Source organism: Cetorhinus maximus, chromosome 13, assembly GCF_964194155.1.
Source record: "Cetorhinus maximus chromosome 13, sCetMax3.hap1.1, whole genome shotgun sequence".
Lineage (NCBI taxonomy): Eukaryota > Metazoa > Chordata > Chondrichthyes > Lamniformes > Cetorhinidae > Cetorhinus > Cetorhinus maximus.
In genome coordinates this window covers 23,016,836-23,037,251 of record NC_135891.1, presented here as the reverse complement: position 1 = coordinate 23,037,251, position 20,416 = coordinate 23,016,836, and the positions used below count along the sequence as shown (strand labels likewise).

The 20,416-nt window shown below is 44.8% G+C and overlaps 1 protein-coding gene across 2 annotated transcripts in view; it reads right to left on the bottom strand.

The window, feature by feature from the left end:
* Window positions 1–20,416, bottom strand: part of arhgap40 (Rho GTPase activating protein 40) — a 170,687-nt gene that overhangs the window by 125,935 nt on the left and 24,336 nt on the right. Inside the window, exon 1 of one of the 2 annotated variants that reach the window (XM_078555115.1) lies at window positions 10,164–10,182. The exons of the other annotated variant lie outside the window; for it this stretch is intronic. The gene's annotated coding sequence lies outside the window, so the exon portion shown is untranslated. Of the gene's footprint in view, window positions 1–10,163; window positions 10,183–20,416 lie in introns of those variants that run through there. 2 annotated transcript variants of the gene reach the window in all.

The following is a 20,416-nucleotide window of genomic DNA, read 5'->3' as shown; positions in this document are numbered from 1 at the left end:
AACTTAATAAAGAGAAATTTTAAAATTGGTTGTCAGCGTAATTCTTAGCACACTGAGAATTATTTTGCAAATATTATCCAATCGCGGAATCACATCTAATTTTGGACACTGTGTTTTGAGTTTTGCAAGCACAGACTGGTTGGGTAGAGTCTGTACCTTGCCTGTTGTGAACAGCAGCTGGGACATGTTGTTTGATACGATCCACCACTCTTTGGGCTGTATGGTCTACTTACCAAGCACCACATTGGCACTGAAATTCATACAACACATTACTCATTTGTGTGTTAGGTAGAACTTCTTTTTGGCTTGACAGCGGCATCCTGTTAGTGGCGAATACCACTTATTGTTGCTACTGCATAGTAGCAACATGAAATAGCTAGCTTCACCTGTTGCTCAAATTTTTAAGATACCTTGCCCTTCCAGGGTAATCTGAGGTTGACTGGGCACTTTTCAGGGCCGCAAGTGACAGCCTTAGGCCCGTTCATGAGTTTGTGTGATATACAATGCAAAATGATCTGATCAGGGTAGCCATCATCCTACAGGATGCCTTTGATGCTCACTGGTGCATTCTCCATGGCAACACCTCTACCAATCAGCACTCTCTTCACATACAGTATAAATTGTTGTTTTCTCCTTATATTGGTATTCTTGTGAAGTGTCCCAATGAGTGTAAGACAAAAAGCTTTGCCATGTGTCTTTTTTCAGCAATACTCAAGCTCTACCAAATAACTATTTGTAAAATAATTGGTGGTATGGTCAGTGTGAGAAGGAAAAAAATGTTAATATGGCTTGTGGTTAGTGATGCTGTGTAATTATCAGTTTCTGGCAGACCAAAATCTCCCACATCAGTTAGCTTACAATAAATTAGCCCTTTATGTCTTTTTAAGAAACCCCTTTAACACATAAAAACCAACATTGGCCACAGATCATGCGCATAATGTTTGTCTCAAGAATTCAGAAACCACCACCAAAAAATACATGAGCAAACCTTTACTCTTTAGGGAGCAGCATGCACGGGAACAAATATTTTACACTTCTACTACTGTCTGATAACAAGTAACTGTTCTACAGAATGCTGTGGCAGATGTTGAACCATAGCAATTCATTGCAGGGTACCTCAGCTGTAATTTCAATTGAATTTGGTAGCTTTCTTTTACATAATGAAATATCTGTTAACCATAACACATGGTTCAATGTTTAAGTTATAGTTGTACATTCACTCAATACTGTTTACAATAGTAGTTACATTTGCTAATTTACTTGAACTTTTAAAGTTCTGATATTAGGGAAGAGAGCTGGAGGCAGTTAGGAAACAGGACAATTCTGACCCTTACTGAACATTCATGTGCAAACATTAGGCGTGCTGGAAATCAATCGCCTCACATAGATGGAAACAGGAAGAAATAATTATTTTATTCCAGCATGCTCTTGAATATCTTTTAGAAGCAGATTCATTAAAGCATTACTGGAGGACTGGTTGTCTGCTCTGTGATGTATGGGATATGGTAGCATAGCAATTATGTTGCAAGGCTAGTAATCCCGGGGCCTGGACTAATAACCTGGAGACATAAGTTTCAAAGCCATCATGGCAGTTAAGGCATTTAGTCAGCCAGTAACCTGCTCACCGATGCTCATTTTGGGTTCCGCCAGGATCATTTGGCTTCAGACTTCATGACAACCTTGGTCCAAACATGGCTAAACTGAATTCAAGAATTGAGGTAAAAGTGATTGCCGTAGATCTGGATGTAGCATTTGACCAAGTATGGCATCAAGGAGCCTTAGTAAAATTGAAGTTAATGGAAATTAGAAGGAAAACTCTCTACTGGCCTGAGTCATACCTAGCGCAAAGGAAGATGTTAGTAGCTTTTGGAGGCCAATCATCTCAGCCCCAGGATATTGTTGCAGGAATTCCACAGGGCAATATCCTAGGCCTAGCCATCTTCAGCTGTTTCATCAATGACCTTCCTCCCATCATATGATCAGAAGTCAGGATTTTCGCTGGTGATTGCATATTGTTCCATTTAGAACTCTTCAGGTAAAGAAGAATGAGTTTAACCAGCTCCCCCTTGACATTCAATGACATTATCATTATTAAATGCCCCGCCATCAACATCCTGGGGATCACCATTGACCAGAAGCTTAACTGGACCAGCAACATAAATACTGCAGCTATAAGAGCAGGTCAGTGGCTGGCTATCTTCAGCAAGTAATCAACCTCCTGACTCCCAAAGCCTTTCCATCAGCCAAAAGCACAAGTCAGATATATGATGGAATACACTCCACTTGCAAGGATGAACACACCTCCAACAACACTCAAGAAACTGGGTGCCTTCCAAAACCAAACAACCTATTTGATCGGCACCCCATCCACCACCTTAATTACTCACTTCCTCCATCACCAGCAAAACCTGGTTGCAGTGTGTGCCATCTACAAGCTTCTTTGACAGCACTTCCCAAATTCTAGAAGGTCATGGGTAACCAGCTCATGGGAATACCACCACATCCAAGTTCCCCTTGAAGTTACATTTCATCCTCATTTTGAAATATATCGCTGTTCCTTCATTGTTGCTGGACCAAAATCTTGGAACACCCTACCTAACAGCAGTGTGCTTTGCTACATGGACTGCAACAGTTCAAGAAAGTAGCTCACTATCAGTTTCTCTAGGCAAGGAAGGGCAATAAATGTTGTGAATGAATCAATTAAAAAAAGATGTGAAAATAAATGTATTTTATTGGCGATCTAATAAAAGAGTCTATTTGCATCCAATTTGTCTAAATTTTAAAAACTTTAAACTTATCATATCCTCTCTCAACCTTTTTTCAAGAGATGAAATAACCGGGGCAATGAACCTTTCTCATATGGCCCTTAAGGTCTGAGATCGACTGTTTATTTTTCTATACCCTTCCAATAATTGAATTTCCTTTTTGAAACAGGGAGACTAAAACTGCACACAGTACTTCAAATGTGGTTTCACCAGGATCAAACAGAGTTTTAAAATGACTTCCTTAGATTTATAAACGCCTTTCTATTCATCCCAACACTCTATTTGCTTTTTTAACAGCCAGGGAATATTGTGCTCATTGTGTAAGTGACCTAGCCACAAAAACCCCTAAATCTCTCTCCTGTTTCGATACCTCAAGTGCAAAACACATACTCCACATTCTCCACGCCAAAACTCAATCTTACACTTGCCTGCTTTAAATTGCAGCTGCCATTTCTGCCCACTTATCGAGCTTGTCAAGGTCCTTTTTGGATTTGTGCTCAAATAAATGGGATAAGGTCAGGATCTCTGCTTTTGTTTGTACCTCATGGAAGAAAATGTAGAGAACCCTTTTATCTTGATTCATTTCATCTCACAGTACCGCCTCACCTGTTGTGTCATTCACATATAATGTTATCATTAGAGAATTTTACTGTCAAGAGGCTGATTACTCCCATTACTCCCAACTTAGTACCAGCTGTAAACCTGGGTACTTTATACATAACTCTTTCCTCAATTTCATTTGTAAAAATGATAAGCAACCATATTTCTAACTCTGAACCTTGTGGCCATCCAAAGGTAACTGGTTGCCAACACACACACACACATATCCCTTCCTGATTGATGCTTCCATGCCAACCATCCCTTCATTATCTTCAGTTGTCACATTCAATTCCAACTAAGTAATAAACATAAAGCCAGCGCCCCTACCTGAAAACTTTGACAGAATTCTGCACGCAACAGTGTTAAATTACACTCAGGTGCAATACTCTGCATTCCGAAGTGATCTTTCAGTTATCATTAGATATCTGAAAGTAATCAAGTGAAGTCACTGACCTGAAATTAATTCACACAGCACTCAAACCACGTCAATTGCAAACATTTATTTGCCTGCAGGTGTTCAGCTGACATCATTGGTGTTCACATGACATGGAAAGATGCTGAATCAGCCCTCAGCTAGCTACAACTGTGCTTGGGGCTGTTTAAGTGCTAACAAATAGAAATCTATAAGTCCCTGCAGTTGTTGGAAATTTAACTAAGTCTCTGCAGTGTGGTTTAAGTGCACGTACTAGCAATTATTATGGGCGACCTCTACATGTTTGCCTCCCAATTTCCAGTGTCACGGAAATGCACCCACCAAACCTTTGACATATCCCCACCCTCGCCTGCCACCCTCCCCCCACTGACCACCTGACCTCCTCTACTCCCACCCTACTTCCTCCTACCCCCAGCCCCCTCCTACCCACTTCCTACCCCCAGCCACCCCTTCCTAACCCCCATCCCCTACACCCCACCCTCCCTACTAACCACCCACCACCCCCACCCCTTCCAGATCGGGGGACTAGCCGGAACCCGAAGTAACGTGGAAGTGGTGTCAGAGGCCTACTCAGCACATATGCAGCCTGCATGGGACCATTTAAGAGCAAGGTATGTTTTGGACTGTGGAGACTGGGAGAGAGAGAGAGAGACAGAGAGGGGGAGAGGAATAAAGAGAGGCAGACACAGAGACAGAGAGGGGGCAAGGAGGACAGAGAGACAGACAGAGAGCGAGTGAGACACAGAGTGCCTTTCACACCCACTAGACTTCCCATAGCATTTTGCAGCCAATGAAGTACTTTTGGTAGTGTTGTCACTATTGCGATGCAGGAACCATGACAGTCAATCTGCGCACAGCAAATGCCACCAAAAGCAATGTGATAATGACCAGATAATCTGTTTTTGTGATGTTGATTGAGAGATAAATATTGGCCGGGGTATTGAGGTAACTCCCCTGCTCTTTATTAGAATCGAAATATGGGATATTTTACGTTTACTTAAGAGGGGCAGATTGGGCCTCAGTTTAATGTCTCACCTGAAAGATGGCACCTCCAACAATGCAGCACTCCCTCATTATTGCACTGGAGTGACAACCTTGATTTCTTTTGCTCAAGTCCCGGTGTGGGACTGAAATCAGCAATCTTGTGACTCAGAGGCAAGAGTGCTACCAATTTGCCCATGGTTGACATGTTATAATTAACAGGGTTGGTATAATTCAGCTTTAAAGCTTTACCACATCTCTAAAAATACACTAGTGGTGGATCAAACCATTCATGTAAGGAAATCCAAAACAGTGTATAGTAACTCAACATAAAATAACAACTTTGTTATTGATGTGAAAGTGAAATTATAATTCAGAGATTTAGGGAACAATTTTCTGAATGGTAAAGTCTATAATCCCAATCATTATTCCCCACAACAAAATAGAAGCAGACATTGCTCACTGGGCTGCAGCTATTCAGAGACGCAGCAGCTGTTTCCCTGGAATTCTGAGTAAAATAAGTAACAGACAGCAAGATCATGACAAAAAGAAACTTAATAACTAGATAATGGTCTAATTTTAAAGCTATTCTTATAAATTTCTGTCCAGTGTTTCACTATCTATCCGGAGGAGACTTGTTCTACCAATTGTAAGTCCAGTGGTGCTGAATAGCCAATCTGTGACCATGGTTATCGACCAATTTATTTATTGCCTATGTAAACCTCTATGTCCACAAGCTAATTGCATGCAATAGTCCAGATTAGTCAGGTGATATTCTGGTGAAATATCACTGCAATAGAAAAGATATAAATTGCTTGAAAACCTTTGTATCTCGACTATATACTAACTTTGGCAGAAGACCCAGGAAAACTGGAGTGAGATTCTAAGTTAGCACAGAGACGGTTATAATCCTGGACTCTATGCAGCAAAGTTACATACAGGCCACAAGCACCATTAAGATGTCAATGCTGGTGAAATTCAAGGCTCCCCCATCCCTCAAAGATTTTTGCTAGGCATGCTGCACTGTTGTCCTTGCTGAAATCCCCCACCATCAACATCCTGGGACTTACTATTGACCTGAAGCTTAACTGAACCAGCCAAATAAATGCTGTGGCTGCAAGAGCAAGTCAGAGGCTTGGAATTCTATGGCAAGTGACTCCCCAAAGCCTGTCTACCATCTACAAGGCACAAGGTCAAGGGTGTGATGGAATACTCTCCACTTGTCTGGACAAGCATAGCTCCAGCAACACTCCAGAAGTCAACACCATCCATGGCAAAGTATCCTGCTTGATCGGCACCCTATCTGTTGCCTTAACAATTTGTTTCTTCCACCACTGGCACAGTGTATACAGTGTATACACAGGAGATGCACTGCAGCAACTTGCCAAGACTCCTTCCACAGCACCTTCTACAAAATGCAGCTATCCAACCCTGGGGAAGGGGCATCCAATCCGAATGGGGGGGCAATCTCTGACCACCGGGACTATTGTAAGGAGGGAAAGAATATGGGGAGCCTTAGGTATGGGCTGGGGGGACGCACTCTTGCTCCTCCTTACCCCAAGCAGTGCTGTGAAGGCATTTGCCTTCTCTGTGAAACTGTTCTTGCCTCATTTCAGATACTGGGTGTTCCCCAGGTCTGTGAAACCTGGCTGGCCACTCTAAAGTCTCCAAAGCAGGTTAAATTTGAGAGAGAGTCATACGGACTCGAAATGTTAACTCTGTCTTCCTCTCCACAGATGCTGTCAGACCTACCGAGTTTTTCCAGCAATTTTTGTTTTTGTTTCAGATTTCCAGCATCCGCAGTATTTTGCTTTTAAATTTGAGGTTGCCAGCCTCATTAAAACAATTGAATTGTCAATCTGCCTGCCGGGATGGATTGGCCACCCAACCTTTGTCCAGCCTCCACAGAACCCAGATGTGAGTGGATTGGAGGCAAGTTGGGGTTGGGCTTGATGTTGAACCCAGCTCACATGTCGAAAATTCAGCCCACTGAGTCTCCATACACTTTCTGGTGAATTCTCTCTCCTGCAAATACCACTACTAACCACTTGTGACCACAAATCGCTTCTCACAGATGAAACAGCAGCACAGTTCACCATGTGAAAATTGACCCTCATGAACCAAAACTGCAGGGAATGCAATGTTTAAGAAAGCAGTCAGCTATTCAGAAGATAAACAAATGAGCCATTAACAACAGCTTAGTCAGCACATAAATATGGAACATCCAATAAAATGTACACAAATTACAGAATTGTCCCTGAATTGCACATGAAAAACGTTTTACTCTTTTGTTTTATTCGTTCATGGGTTGTGGGCATTGCTGGCATTTATTGCCCATCCCTAATTGCCCTTGTTCAGAGGGCATTTAAGAGTCAACCACATTGCTGTCGGTCTGGAGTCACATGTCGGCCAGACCAGGTAAGGACAGCAGATTTCCTTCCCTAAAGGACATTAGTGAACCAGATGGGTTTTACGACAATCGGCAATGGTTTCATGGTCATCATCAGACTCTTAATTCCAGATTTTAATTGAATTCAAATTTCACCATCTGCTGTGGTGGGATTTGAACCCAGGTCTCCAGGGTATTACCCTGGGTCTCTTTAACATTAGTCCAGTGACAATACTACTATGCCACTGCTTCCCCTTAAACCTGCCGGCCGCAATGGTGGGTTTGCATGCCATATCATCCACTTCCCGCCTCATTAATTAGCAGCCACAGGAAACATACTGTCTTGCTGGCAGACAGCCTCTGAATCACTCACCATGCTGTTACCTCAACGTTTCCTCACTCCGGGTGCCGTATCTAAACTACAGCCGCGCACACAGTTCTCAATGCTTGCAGCGCAGGACTGCTCCAGTGAAGACATGGCGCTGAAAGCCAGGAAGAGTTGTGACCAATCACTGGAATGGAGGCCCGCCGTGATGTCACCCACCCCTGCTCTGGCAGCAGGCGATCTAGCAATCTCACAACTCCAGCTTGGGAGGTGGTGGCAATGGTGGTCAGTGCCAACGCTGCACAGAAGAGGTTGGCCATCCAGTGCAGAAAGAGGGTGATTGATCTCATCCATGCCACCAGGGTAACGCAACCATCTCATCACTCTAAACTTACACTCACAAGGCCATCACACATTCACTGGCATCTCACTCACTGCTAGCTCAAGGGATATCACCACTCACTCTCTCACACACATCCTCACATCTCCTTCTGGCCTCATCTCCTCTGGAGACTGCCTCCTCAGCCCTCACCATCTTAAGGTCACTTGCACAAATCAACATGTGCCCCCCCACACACACACCCTGGGATACCCCCCCTTCTCCACTACAGCCCTCGCCCTGCAGCCTCTTCCCTTGCCTGAGGCCACTTCTCGCTCTTCTCCAAGCAAGCCGCTTATGTACAGTTGTGAATCACGTTGGCGTGCCCCAGACCATCCGCCGTGGGAGGATGATTCTGGTGAACAGGACTTATAATGAGATGCTAAAGTATTGAAATTAAGTTCCCAACGTGCAGCGGCAGGATACGGAGTCTGCTACTGACAGGAGGAGCGGACAATCGCAAATAGTTTTATGATGATGTGAAACTGATTTTTGCGATCTCCTGATATTTTCCACTCCTGCCCCTATGACGCCTGCTGCAAATGGGGGTGGACAACTCCGCCCTCAGTAAAAATCAACAGTGCAATGCAATAACATGCCTGACTGATAGCGGGACAATGCCCCTTCCACTTCATATAAATCCCATGTTCCAAAAGTGATGTTCAGGAGATTAATACTAGAAAAAACTTCCTGATTAAAAAAATTGAACTACAATTAAAATGCAAGATGTTGGAAATACACAACAGTATCAACCATCAGGATCAAAAGAATATACTTTTCATTCTTCACTTCGTAATGCAGTAACTTCTATTGTCTATACTACTGCAGTACTTTCTCAGGAAGGTGTGCCTATTAAGAAACACTTCCATTTTTATGTGTATCACAAAGTGAGTCATGAAGCATATTTACATGCAGGATGCAAGTGGTAACTTGTCACTGCAAAGTTAACTGGAACAATATTCTCTCACAACAAAAATCCTACAGAAAGCATATTGCATCAGCTCTTCATTTCAGTCCACTTGTTTGATCATTGCCCCTCAGTGCAATAAAAATCCCATTAGAATCACACAGGTAATGAGAAAAAAAAAGTGAGAGGAGGTCCGGAGACAGACAGCAGCATCTAAAAGAGCGGGAGAGAGGAGGACCCAGAGGCCGGGAGCAGCACCTGAAAGAGTTATAATCCATGGGTCCAGTGTGGACTGACCGTGTTCTGAGAAAAATCAAAGTGTGACGTCACAGGAAAACAGGCGGTTGATTGATTGGTGAGTATTTTTGCTTATTTACCTTTCAGAACTTGGGTAATTTTAGTAATTGTAAGGTTTTATTAGTAGTAATAAGGTTATTATTATTAGTAAAGCTTATTAGATTAGCTGGTGAGTATTTCCTATTTATCTTAACGAGGGAATTTCAATCGGGACAAGTAGAGCATTTATTGGAATAATAAGAATATAAGCACAGGAAGGTCTAGAGACATTACTTAAAATGCAATCATTAAAATAATTTATTAAGTGCTATTAAGATGGCAGGGCAGATGTGTGTGGTGGCTGCAGAATGTGGGAGCTCATGGACACCAGTGTGATCCAAGGCAAACACATCTATAGTATCTGCAGCTGGAGGAAATTCAACCCAGAGTCACTGAGCTGGAGGACGAGCTGCAGAAATGGCGACACATCTGGGAGAGGGAAAGCTACCCGGACACCTTGTTCCTAGAGACAATCACACCCCTTAGAATAGGGTCATCTGATTTGGCCCATGATCAGGGACAGGAGGAAACGACTGTGAGTGAGGCAGGTATGGGGATTGAGAAGGTAGGAGTGGAGGAGCTTCAGTCCTTGCAATTGTTCAACAGATTTGAGGCTCTCGCAGCCTGGATGACGAAAGCAGGGGCTGTGGGATGGATGAGCAAACTGACTATGGCATCATGGTACAGGAAGCCATTCAAGTGGAGAGAGTTAATAAGAATATAGTGGTAGTAATATAGCTAGGGAGATAGACACAATTCTTTGCAGCTGAGAGCACAAGTCCAGAAGGCTGTGTTACCTGCCCGCTGCCAGGGTTTAGGACGCCTGCTCAAGGCTGGAGAGGAACTTGCAGTGGGAGGGGGAGGATCCAGTTGTCATGGTTCACATAGGCACCAATGACATAGGTAATACTAGGAAAGAGGTTCTGCTCAGAGAGTAACTCTTTTGCTACAAAACAAAAACTAAATTAACAAATCAAAGGACAAAGAAAAAGGCATCCCCTTAAAGAGAAACTGCAAAAACAAAAGACAAAATGCAAAGGAAACTTACCAACATTAAACCAGCTGCTCAGAGAGTATGAGCAGCTATCTCTGGATTAATTAATTAAACGCTGTAAAGATGACAGGGCAGTTGATACATATCAGTTGTATACTGATAAAATAGTGGGATACAAACAAAAAAAATCGAGGTGGCTGTTTTGTCTGTTGCTTCCTGGGGAGAAATAAAAATGGGAAAGGAAGTGAGTCAGGAATACCATTCCATGTGGCTGCCCAAGAATCATTGATCATTGCTGAGTTGTCTGTTAGCAGTCTGTTAGAACTGATCTAAGAAGAGAGCAGATGATATTTCTTAATACAATGCTCTCCCTCCTAGGTACAGAAACACATAGAATAGGCAATGTGTAAAGTATTTGCACATAAAAATCGAGTGAGTTTACCAATATTGGTCACTTGGTAGATATCAAAGTTTACATTGTGCTAATTGATCATTTATCCTCAGGATGTATGTACCAGAAAATGTTGATCATGAAATGCACATTGTACATATGAACTGTAATTGTAAGTGTAATGAGGCACCATCGAATGCTACATACTGTACTGAAAGAAACTGAACTGTACTGCACTTTACATAATGTCAAATTTGAACTGTTGCATAATTTACTTTTACAACTTTTATAAATAAATATAACTTTTTAAAGAAAATCTATATAAGAATAAAAACTTACAGGCCAGCTTTTTAAATTACTATGTCCACATTTACAATGGAACTACCCATGTAAAGTTGTCTCACCAACAGACGTACCACAAAACCAACATTGGCAGGAGTACCCACCGGAAGCATGACAATTTACAAAGGACAGTTTGATTACAAGTATGGATGTAGGAATTTACATTAAGTTAAAGTATGGAAGTTTGAACAGAATTTATGACTTTCAAGTGGAGATTGAATTATAGCTAATTACCTGGTCCAACTATTGCCAGTCTCTCATGGAATAATGGAATGGTTACATAGAATCATAGAGTGTCCATGCTGTCTGTCTGTAAGAGTAATTTAGCTAATGCAATTTCCCTGCTATTTCCCCATAGCCCTGCAAATTTTTCCTCTTCAGATAATTATCCAAATATTTTTGAAGGCCTCGACTGAACCTGCCTCCACCAGACTCCACCAGGCAGTGCATTCAAGACCCCAACCACTCGCTGCCAAAAAATATTTATCCTAATGTTGCTGTTAGTTCTTTTGCCAATCACCTGAAGTCTGTGCCCTCTATTACGTGACACTTCCACCAAAAGGAACAGTTTCTCCCTATCTGCCCAGATGCCTCATGGTTCCAAATACCCGTATCAAATCTCCTCTCAGCCTTCTCTTCACCAAGGAGAACATGTCCAGCTCCAGCTTCAACTCCTAAGGGTCAGCAGGCCGGGATGGAGCCGGGGGCGGGGGGCGGTGGGGGGTGTCGTTTGAGAACAGAGGATAACTTTCAGAACTGGTAAGTTGTGATAAGAATCCAGGGTCCAGCCAAAATGTTGGTGGAATCAACAAGACGAGTGAACTGGGGAAGAGTTTAGAGGACTTGAAGATCTAGTTATCCTTGTGTGAGAGACTGCAATCTACCCGCATAACTGAAGTTCCTCAACCCTGGATCTATTCTCGTGAATCTTTTCTGCACCTTCTCTAATGCCTTCATATTCTTCCTAAAGTGTGTGCCCAGAACTGTATGCACTACTCTAGTTGAGGCCAAACCATTATTTAATACAGGTTTATCATAACTTCGTTGCTTTTGTACACTATGGACCTATTTACAAAACCCAGGATCCTGTATGCTTTATGAGCCACTTTCTCAATTTGCCCTGTCACCTCCAATGGTTTATACATGTACACACACCCAGATCCATTTGTTCCTGCACAAAACTGTACCCTTTATTTTATATTCCATCTCCTCATTCTTCCTAGCAAAATGAATTACTTCACAGTTCTCTGCATGTTGCGTCACTGCTCTGATTTGGCTTCATTCTCCTTTAAACATTGAGTAAAAACTCACAAAAGGATGCAGATTAGTCAACACCAAGGAAATTGCACAGGACTCCTGGAATCGAGCAATTGGGCACAGACTAAGTAAATGCCCCCAATGTGATTGTGCTCATGTAATCAAATTTGGAGAGGAGGGGACAGTAGCAGGAGTTGGGGTGGGGCAGTGTGGAGGGTGAGAACAGAGTATAACTTGCATAACTGCTAAATTAAGAATCCAGGGTGCAGCAGCAGAAAGTCAAAACAAAATATTGCTGGATTCAACAAGAGGAGTGAACTGGGGAGGCTTCAGAGGGCTAGTTATCCTCGTAGGAGATTGTAATTTTTGTGGTAAAATAGGAGGTATAGAACACAGTATGTGCATTGTCAATGAAATTAGGGTGTGGCACAGAACTTTGAACAGCTTCAAATACCTTTCCATCTGCTCAAACTCTGCCAGCTAGAGTTTCAAAGACAATAGATGAAAAAATGTTTGTTTTTTAAGTGACTGCTCTAGTTGGGTTGATTCTGGCCCACATAGGGCAGAAAGAGCCTAGGTTAAGAAAGGATAAGGACTATAATTAGCCTCAGTGCCCTCAAGGTAGCTAGAGCGAATTATTCAGAGTCCAGCTCCAGAAAACTACTCAGTTATTACTTTTACAGAGTGTGAAGGTTTCGGGTGAGGACAAGATCAGGGCTCAGCAGTGATTTTCCTCCTACGAACAAATAACCAGTTGACACACCCTATCTGAAGAATGGGGCCTACTGGATGAGGTACTGGAAGGGAACCTACAAACATATTTGGAAGTGCCTGGTGATTTTGGACTAATGTCTTGTGTTCCATTAGTGCCTTTACCTGCCTTTGGGGGACATGGAGGCAGAATTGTCAGAGATAAATACTTTTTAAAAAATTCATTCGTGGGATGTGGGCTTCACTGGTTGGGGCAGTATTTATTGCCTGTCCCTAGTTGCCCTTGAGAAGGCAGTGGTGAGCTGCCTTCTTGAACTGCTGCAGTCCATGTGGTGTAGGTGCACCCACAGTGCTGTTAGGGAGGGAGTTCCAGGATTTTGATCCAGCAACAGTGAAGGAACAGCGATATATTTCCAAGTCAGGATGGTGAGTGACTTGGAGGGGAACTTCCAGGTGGTGGTGTTCCCATCTATCTGCTGCCCTTGTCCTTCTAGACGGTAGTGGTCTTTGGTTAGGAAGGTGCTGTCGAAGGAGTCTTGGTGAATTCCTGCAGTGCATCTTGCACTGCTGCTGCTCTGCGTCAGTGGTGGAGGGAGTGAATGTTTGTGGATGTGGTGCCAATGAAGTGGGCTGCTTTGTCCTGGATAATGTCAAGCTTCATGAGTGTTGTGGGAGCTGCACTCATCCAGGCAAGTGGGGAGTATTACATCACACTCCTGGTTTGTGCCTTGTAGATGGTGGACAGGCGTCAGGAGATGAGTTACTTGCCGCACGATTCCTAGCCTCTGACCTGCTCTTGTAGCCACAGTATTTATATGGTTAGTCCACTTCAGTTTCTGGTCAATGCTAACCATTGATCGTCAAGGGGCGATGGTCAGATTATCTCTTGTTGTAAATGGTCATTGCCTGACACTTGTGTGGCACAAATGTTACTTGCCACATGTCAGCTCAAGCCTGGATATTGTCCAGGTCTTGCTGCATTTGGACGGGAACTGCTTCAGTATTTGACGGGTCGTGAATGGTGCTGAACTTTGTGCAGTCATTAGTGAACATTCCCATTTCTGACCTTATGATCGAAGGAATGTCATTGATGAAGCAGCTGAAGATGGTTGGGCCTAGGACACTACCCTGAGGAACTCCTGCAGTGATGTCTTGGAACTGAGATAATTGACCTCCAACCACCACAACCATCTTTCTTTGTGGCAGGTATGACTCCAACCAGTGGAGAGTTTCCCCCTGATTCCCATTGACTCTAGTTTTGCTAGGGCTCCTTGATACCACAATGAGGTCAGTAGCTGAACAGCCCTGTCAGAACCCAAAATGGGCGCCAGTGAGCAGGTTATTGCTAAGCAAGTGCCGCTTGATAGTACTGTTGTTGACCCCATCCATTACTTTATTGATGATTGAGAGTGAACTGATGGGGCAATAATTGGCCGGGTTGGATTTATCCTGCTTTTTGTGTACAGGGCATACGTGGGCAATTTTCCACATAGTCAGGTAGATGCCAGTGTCATAGCTGTACTGACACAGCTTGGCTAGGTGCGCGGCAAGTTCTGGAGCACAAGTCTTCAGTACTATTGCCGGAATATTATCAGGGCCCATACCGTTGCACTGTCCAGTGCCTTTAGACATTTCTTTATACCGCGTGGAGTGAATTGAATTGGCTGAAGACTGGCATCTGTGATGCTGGGGACTTCTGGAGGAGGCCAAGATGGATCATCCACTCAGCACTTCTGGCTGAAGATTGTAGCAAATGTTTCAGCCTTATCTTTTGCACTGATGTGCTGGGCTCCCCCATCATTGAGGATGGGGATATTTATGGAGCCTCCTCCTCCAGTGAGCTGTTTAATTGTACATCACCATTCACGACTGGATATGGCAGGACGGCAGAGCTTAGATCTGCTCCATTGGTTGTGGGATCGCTTAGCCCTGTCTATCACTTGCTGCTTATGCTGTTTGGCACACAACTAGTCCTGTGTTATAGCTTCACCAGGTTGACTGGTGAGGTGGTCACTCTTACCAATACTGTCATGGACAGATTCATCTGCGGCAGGCAGGTTGGTGAGGATGAGGTCAAGTATGTTTTTCCCTCTTATTGGTTCCCTCACCACCTGCCGCAGCAATGCCCTTTAGGACTTGGCCAACTCGGCCGGTAGTAGTGCTACCGAGTCCCTCTTGGTGATGGACATTGAAGTCCCCTACCCAGAGTACATTCTGCGCCCTTCCCACCCTCCAGTGCTCCCTCAAAGTGGTGCTCAACATGGAGGAGTACTTATTCATCAGCTGAGGGAGGGCGGTGCGTGGTAATCAGCAGGAGGTTTCTTTGCCCATGTATGACCTGATGCCATGAGAATTCATGGGGTCCGGAGTTGACGTTGAGGGCTCCCAGAGCAACCCCCTCCCGACTGTACACCACTGTGCTGCCACTTCTTCTGGGTCTGTCCTGCTGGTGGGACAGGACATACCTAGTGATGGTGATAGTGGAGTCTGGGAAGGTATCTGTAAGGTATGATTCCGTGAGGATGTCTATGTCAGGCTGTTGCTTGACCAGTCTGTGAGACAACTTTCCCAATTTTAGAACTAGCCCCCAGATGTTAGTAAGGAGGATTTTGCATGGTCGACAGGGCTGAGTTTGCCATTGTCGTTTCCAGTGCCTAGGTCGATGCCAGATGGTCTGTCTGGTTTCGTTCCTTTTTGAGGCTTTGTAGTGGTTTGATGCAATTGAGTGACTTGCTAGGCCATTTCAGAGGGCATTTTTAAGAGTCAACCACACTGCTGTGGGTCTGGAGTCACATGTAGGCCAGACCAGGTGAGGACGGCAGATTTCCTTCCCTGAAGGACATTAGTGAACCTTCCTTGGGAACGAGGAGCTATGGCAATCAGACATCATGTGATCAGAGGTCTATGAACATGTTCAAGCAGAGTTGCCAATCTTAGGAAGCAGACCAACAATCTGGGCCCCTCACCCATTTTGATTCAACGCAAAATCACCCTTTATTTTAAATTTCTTTGGCTTTGTGCCATGTGTAGCCTAGCTTGGTTCTGACGCAAAGGCACTTTGAAAATAGCCGAAGACATTCTACAGCCTTACTGCAGAGTTCTTCTAATGTTGTGAGAATGTGAACATCCCTACCTGCATTCTCAACACAGTCATAATTTGTTGGTTCAAAATTTTAAAACCAGATAAAACATGTAAACCGCAGTAGGAAACTATATTGTAGCTATGGAGTACTGTGCGCCTACACCATTTTACAAGTCTTAATCTGGTGTGCAGATTCACTTGGCTGACCTCAGTGTGAAATGCAGTAGTGCATACCAGCCCAGTATATCTTTGGTCTACAAGGTGCACATCACATTAATGCCTGTTGGCTAGCCAGTTGGCATGCTCTATCTGTTCTGTGCTGTTCCTTCTCCTAGCCTCTCTGCCACTTCCCTGTCAACCTAGGGGTTGGCAGACCCCATGGCAGGACAAACATTGCACAATGCAGCAACTATTTCCCTCCTGGTCGAGCAACCTCTTCTATCAGCACTGTGGCTTCCTCAGTGGATAAGCTGATAGAAGAGGTTGCTCGGCCAGGAGGGAAATAGTACTTCAGCAGATAAGTTTTAGTACTTCAGCAGTTAAGTTTTCACAAGGTAACCAGAGATTGACAACAATGCCTCATTGTCGAGGGTTGCACTGTAGCTAACCATGGAGCTGCCACCAGCTCCAAGATTGTCCGCATGTTTTCAAGTCCAGATATCAAAATGTCACACATGCAGGTCGTGGACTTCTCCCTGCTGTCACCACAGTGCAGCAGTTACTGATCACATCAGTGTGATAGTCTATCAGGCTCTAAAACATTTTTCTTTTGAATGTATGGCCAAACAACCTGATCCCATTGTCCTTGCAGCAACTGGAGAAGGCACCCTCCTCCTCTATAAAAGGGCCCTCTTCTTCCTGTTAATTCAAAATCTCTTGCATTCCCTATTGGTTTCTGCTTACACAGCTGTACTGTCCTTTCCTCAGATAGGATCATCTCCTCCTCCAGCAGCAGTAGACAGTCTTCTGTTAAAAGCCATACTCCTTTTATAACTAACTGCAGCATCAGGATAGTCTACAATATGAGCTGTGCCATCTCCCAGTGCATTAAGAAGGAATGCAGTGAAGATAAAGTTGATGCTGCTTTAATGTTCTTTCATATATTTAATTCCTGCAGTTTCTTGTGTTTAGTGTCTGTAACTTGTGACTGTCGAGTTGTTCTTAAGGCAGCCCCAAGACGTACCAATCTCTCTAAGTAGCCACAGACCTTCAAGATTTGCAACAATGTATTAATTTCTACCCTCATGATTGCTCGGAAACCTCAGCTCCCACCCATGGAAAATATGATGATTAGCACTGATAGGAAATCACGGTGCAGAGAAGTGTCATCAGGTGCTATTTTAGTGCACTGCCCATAGTACATGCTCACTTTCATGAACCCAAGATAAATTAACACTTCATGCAGAATTTTACGTTCCTCCACCAGTGGGTCTACAGGTAGGGGGGTCCCGTAAAATTCCTTGGACAGTCTTCCTACTGAGCCCCCGCCTGCCCTGACCTCTCCGCAAATAAATGGTGGGAAAAGCGAGGCCTAGACTGGCCCATCCACCCCTGCCCAAACTGAGGCCCTTAAGTAGCTAAATGATAACCATTTAAGTGCCATTTCCCAACCAGCCTCAAATTTCAGACTGGTGGAAGGAGTTCAGGGGCAAGGGGAAAGCCCGAAAAGTGACCTTGCTCAGGCCTCGGGTGGGAAGGGGGTGGGCTCCTCCATCAACAACCTCCTTTCTACATCGGGCACATACTGCCCACCCCGCCACCCCCCAAAAGGTCTGGTCCCTGCGCATGCTCCCTCCTCCCTGGCCTCTTCACCAACACCCCCATTCCCCTTTGCCCAACCCCAGGGCCTCATTCACCTCTCCAGCCTGAGACCCCCCACACCTACCTAGTCCTGGATTCCCGGGTCTTAGGCTCCGGGGACTGCTTGCAGTCCGCTGCAGCTTCTGGTGTTGCATGGACAGGAGAGCTGCCGGTCAATCAGAATAGGTGACAGCTCCCTGGGGCAGGACTTCCTCCTGAGGGGTGAATGTCCCATCTCCAGTCAATTAATGCATGTTGGAGCGTTAAATGGCTGTGGGACAGCCAGTATCGGCGGGGATGCGTTTGGCGCTGACTCCTCAGATGGCAGTAAGGGAATCCCCACCATCCTAAAAACCCTGGCTTTAAATCGCTGTTGAAGGAGCTGCAAGTGTAATTGTGGACTGAGGAAAGGAGCAGGCTTGGCTGTGAGGCCCCTACAATTGAAAAGTCTGCCAAGTTATTATCTAGAATGAAACGTGGAAAATGGTTTTACAAGGAACTGGGAGGTAACAGGTGCTCATGAAAGCAAATGCCAGGAAGGAGTGAACACCTTCAAGAGAGGAGGCGGGAGCAGAAACAGGAAATAAGGAGGGAGAAAACATGCAGATTTAAAAAGTTCTTAAATGGAGATTCTGTAGCTGTTGTTATTATACTATGGGCCTGAACTTCCGTGTTGTGCAATCAGGAGCTTATTGTCACTCCGTTCCTAGTTACCTACCTGGGAATCCAACTGCTCCTTTCTTGCCCGACCTTGCGACTCAGGCCAGGCGGGAACTGTGCAGGGCAGCTCATTCCGGAGGCCTTCAAACGAGTGCTAGAGAGTCGGAAGTAAGGAAGCCATGCCTCTTTTTTGCAGCACTAGTTGCCATAAAACAGCTAGGTTTAAAGGTTCAGCCATTTTCAGAAGCCAGGGAGAAGGTAGGTTTGTAAGGTCAGTGGGTAACATTGTGTGGGAGTGCTGGAGGGAGGTCAGGTGATGGGTTTCAGACGGTCAGTGAGGGCTGGGGGATGTGTAGTCAGTGGGGAGTTCAGGTGGTTATTGGGGGGGGGGGGTCGAGCAGTCAGTGGGGGAGTCGGGTGGTCAGTGGGGGGTGGGAGTCGGGTGGTCAGTGGGGGGTGGGTGTTGTGTGGTCTTTAGGGGGATGGAGGTTGTGTGGTCAGTGGAGGGGGTTCAAGTGTTTGGGGGTGCTGGGTTGTCAGTGGATGGTGGGGCGTAATGTTGGGTGGCCAGTCAGGGGGGTCCAGGTGGTCAGTGAGCATGGTGTCAGGTGTTTGGGGGGGATGTCAGGTGTTTGGGGGAAGTCGGGTGGTCACTGTGGGGGTTGGGTGTTTGGGGGAGTCGTGTGGTCAGTGGGGTGTGGGGGTCGGGTGGTCAGTTGGGGGTTAGGTGGTCCAGGGGGGTAAGTGAGGGGGTGGTCAGTGAGGGGTCAGATATTCACAGGGGTTCCCGTGGGGATCGGGGATGTGGGGAGTCCCATGGCACGTCGGTACTATAGTTACCCAGGAGTTAGAAGTGGTTTTAATTCTCCTATTTTTTTCCTGGGTAAATTATTCCTGTAAGACAGTTGAAACAGTTTGAATTCTCTTGAAAGCATCAGGAACCCAAATTCAGGACTATTTCTGGGTCCCGATCCTGCTCATGTCAGTGGTGACCATCTGCTGCAATCTTACAGGAGCCGGCCAATTAACAGGTGGTGGGCAAGTAGCCACTGATGATGGGAGTTGGCCTCCAGGAAAAGCACCCGGAGGCGGGAACATATCGGGGAATGAGTCCAAAGCATTTCTCTCCGAATAACCCCATCTCCCCACTTCCAAAGCCACCTCACAGGGCAGGGAAAATGCCAGCCTATATGTTTATACGTGAACTTAATCTGATCATGAAATAAAACCATCAATTTTTGAAAGACTGGAGCTTCCCAGAAGACTCTGGAAATATCTTCTGAATCTTTGTTAAAAAGAAACTACTGGCTGTATCTGAAATAACTGAGCTTCAGTATGTAGAATAGTATTCATGAGGCAAATACAAATAACTTTTTGTTTATTTTTGTAGCTGTGTACATAACAGATGACCGTATACAATCAGAACAAATAAAGAACACCAGTAAAGTCAACTACTCTAAATATAGTTACAACCCTGTGGGAGTGAAAGAAGTATAGTTGAGTGGACTATAGCCCCCAATGGGGCTGATGACTAAGCTAGACACGTGTGTAATCTTAATAGAACCGATACGGTGTTGTACCTTAGAAGTTACTATTGGTAATATTAGCAAAAGCTAAATTCAATTGTCCCTGATGTATGTTTAACCTGTGCTTATTGCTTCTGATGCAGGCAGCCTGCCAAATTCATGCTGCCTGCTAATTTGCATGACTGCTGCATGCAGCCAGCACTGAACATACAGCACTCCTTAACTAGAGGCCAAAATTTCAGTGAGGCAAACACAACTTAAAGTCAGCCTGCGCTTCTTAAAAGGAAGGTGCATTCTGACTGGAGCAGGTGCTAGTACTATTTGTGGAAGGGAGTCTGGGCAGCAAGCAGAATTAGTTATGGCACAACAGGGGAAAGAGCATGCCCCAAGGTTCCCAGCTGTTATACTGTGTGTCTTGGGGCAGTACGTGCAGTGGAGAAGAAATGTCATCATGGGACAAGGAGCCTCTCCCGACAAACTTTACACCCTGTTGGTGTGGCAGTGGTTCAGTGGACCATGAACCTGCTGTCCTCTCTCA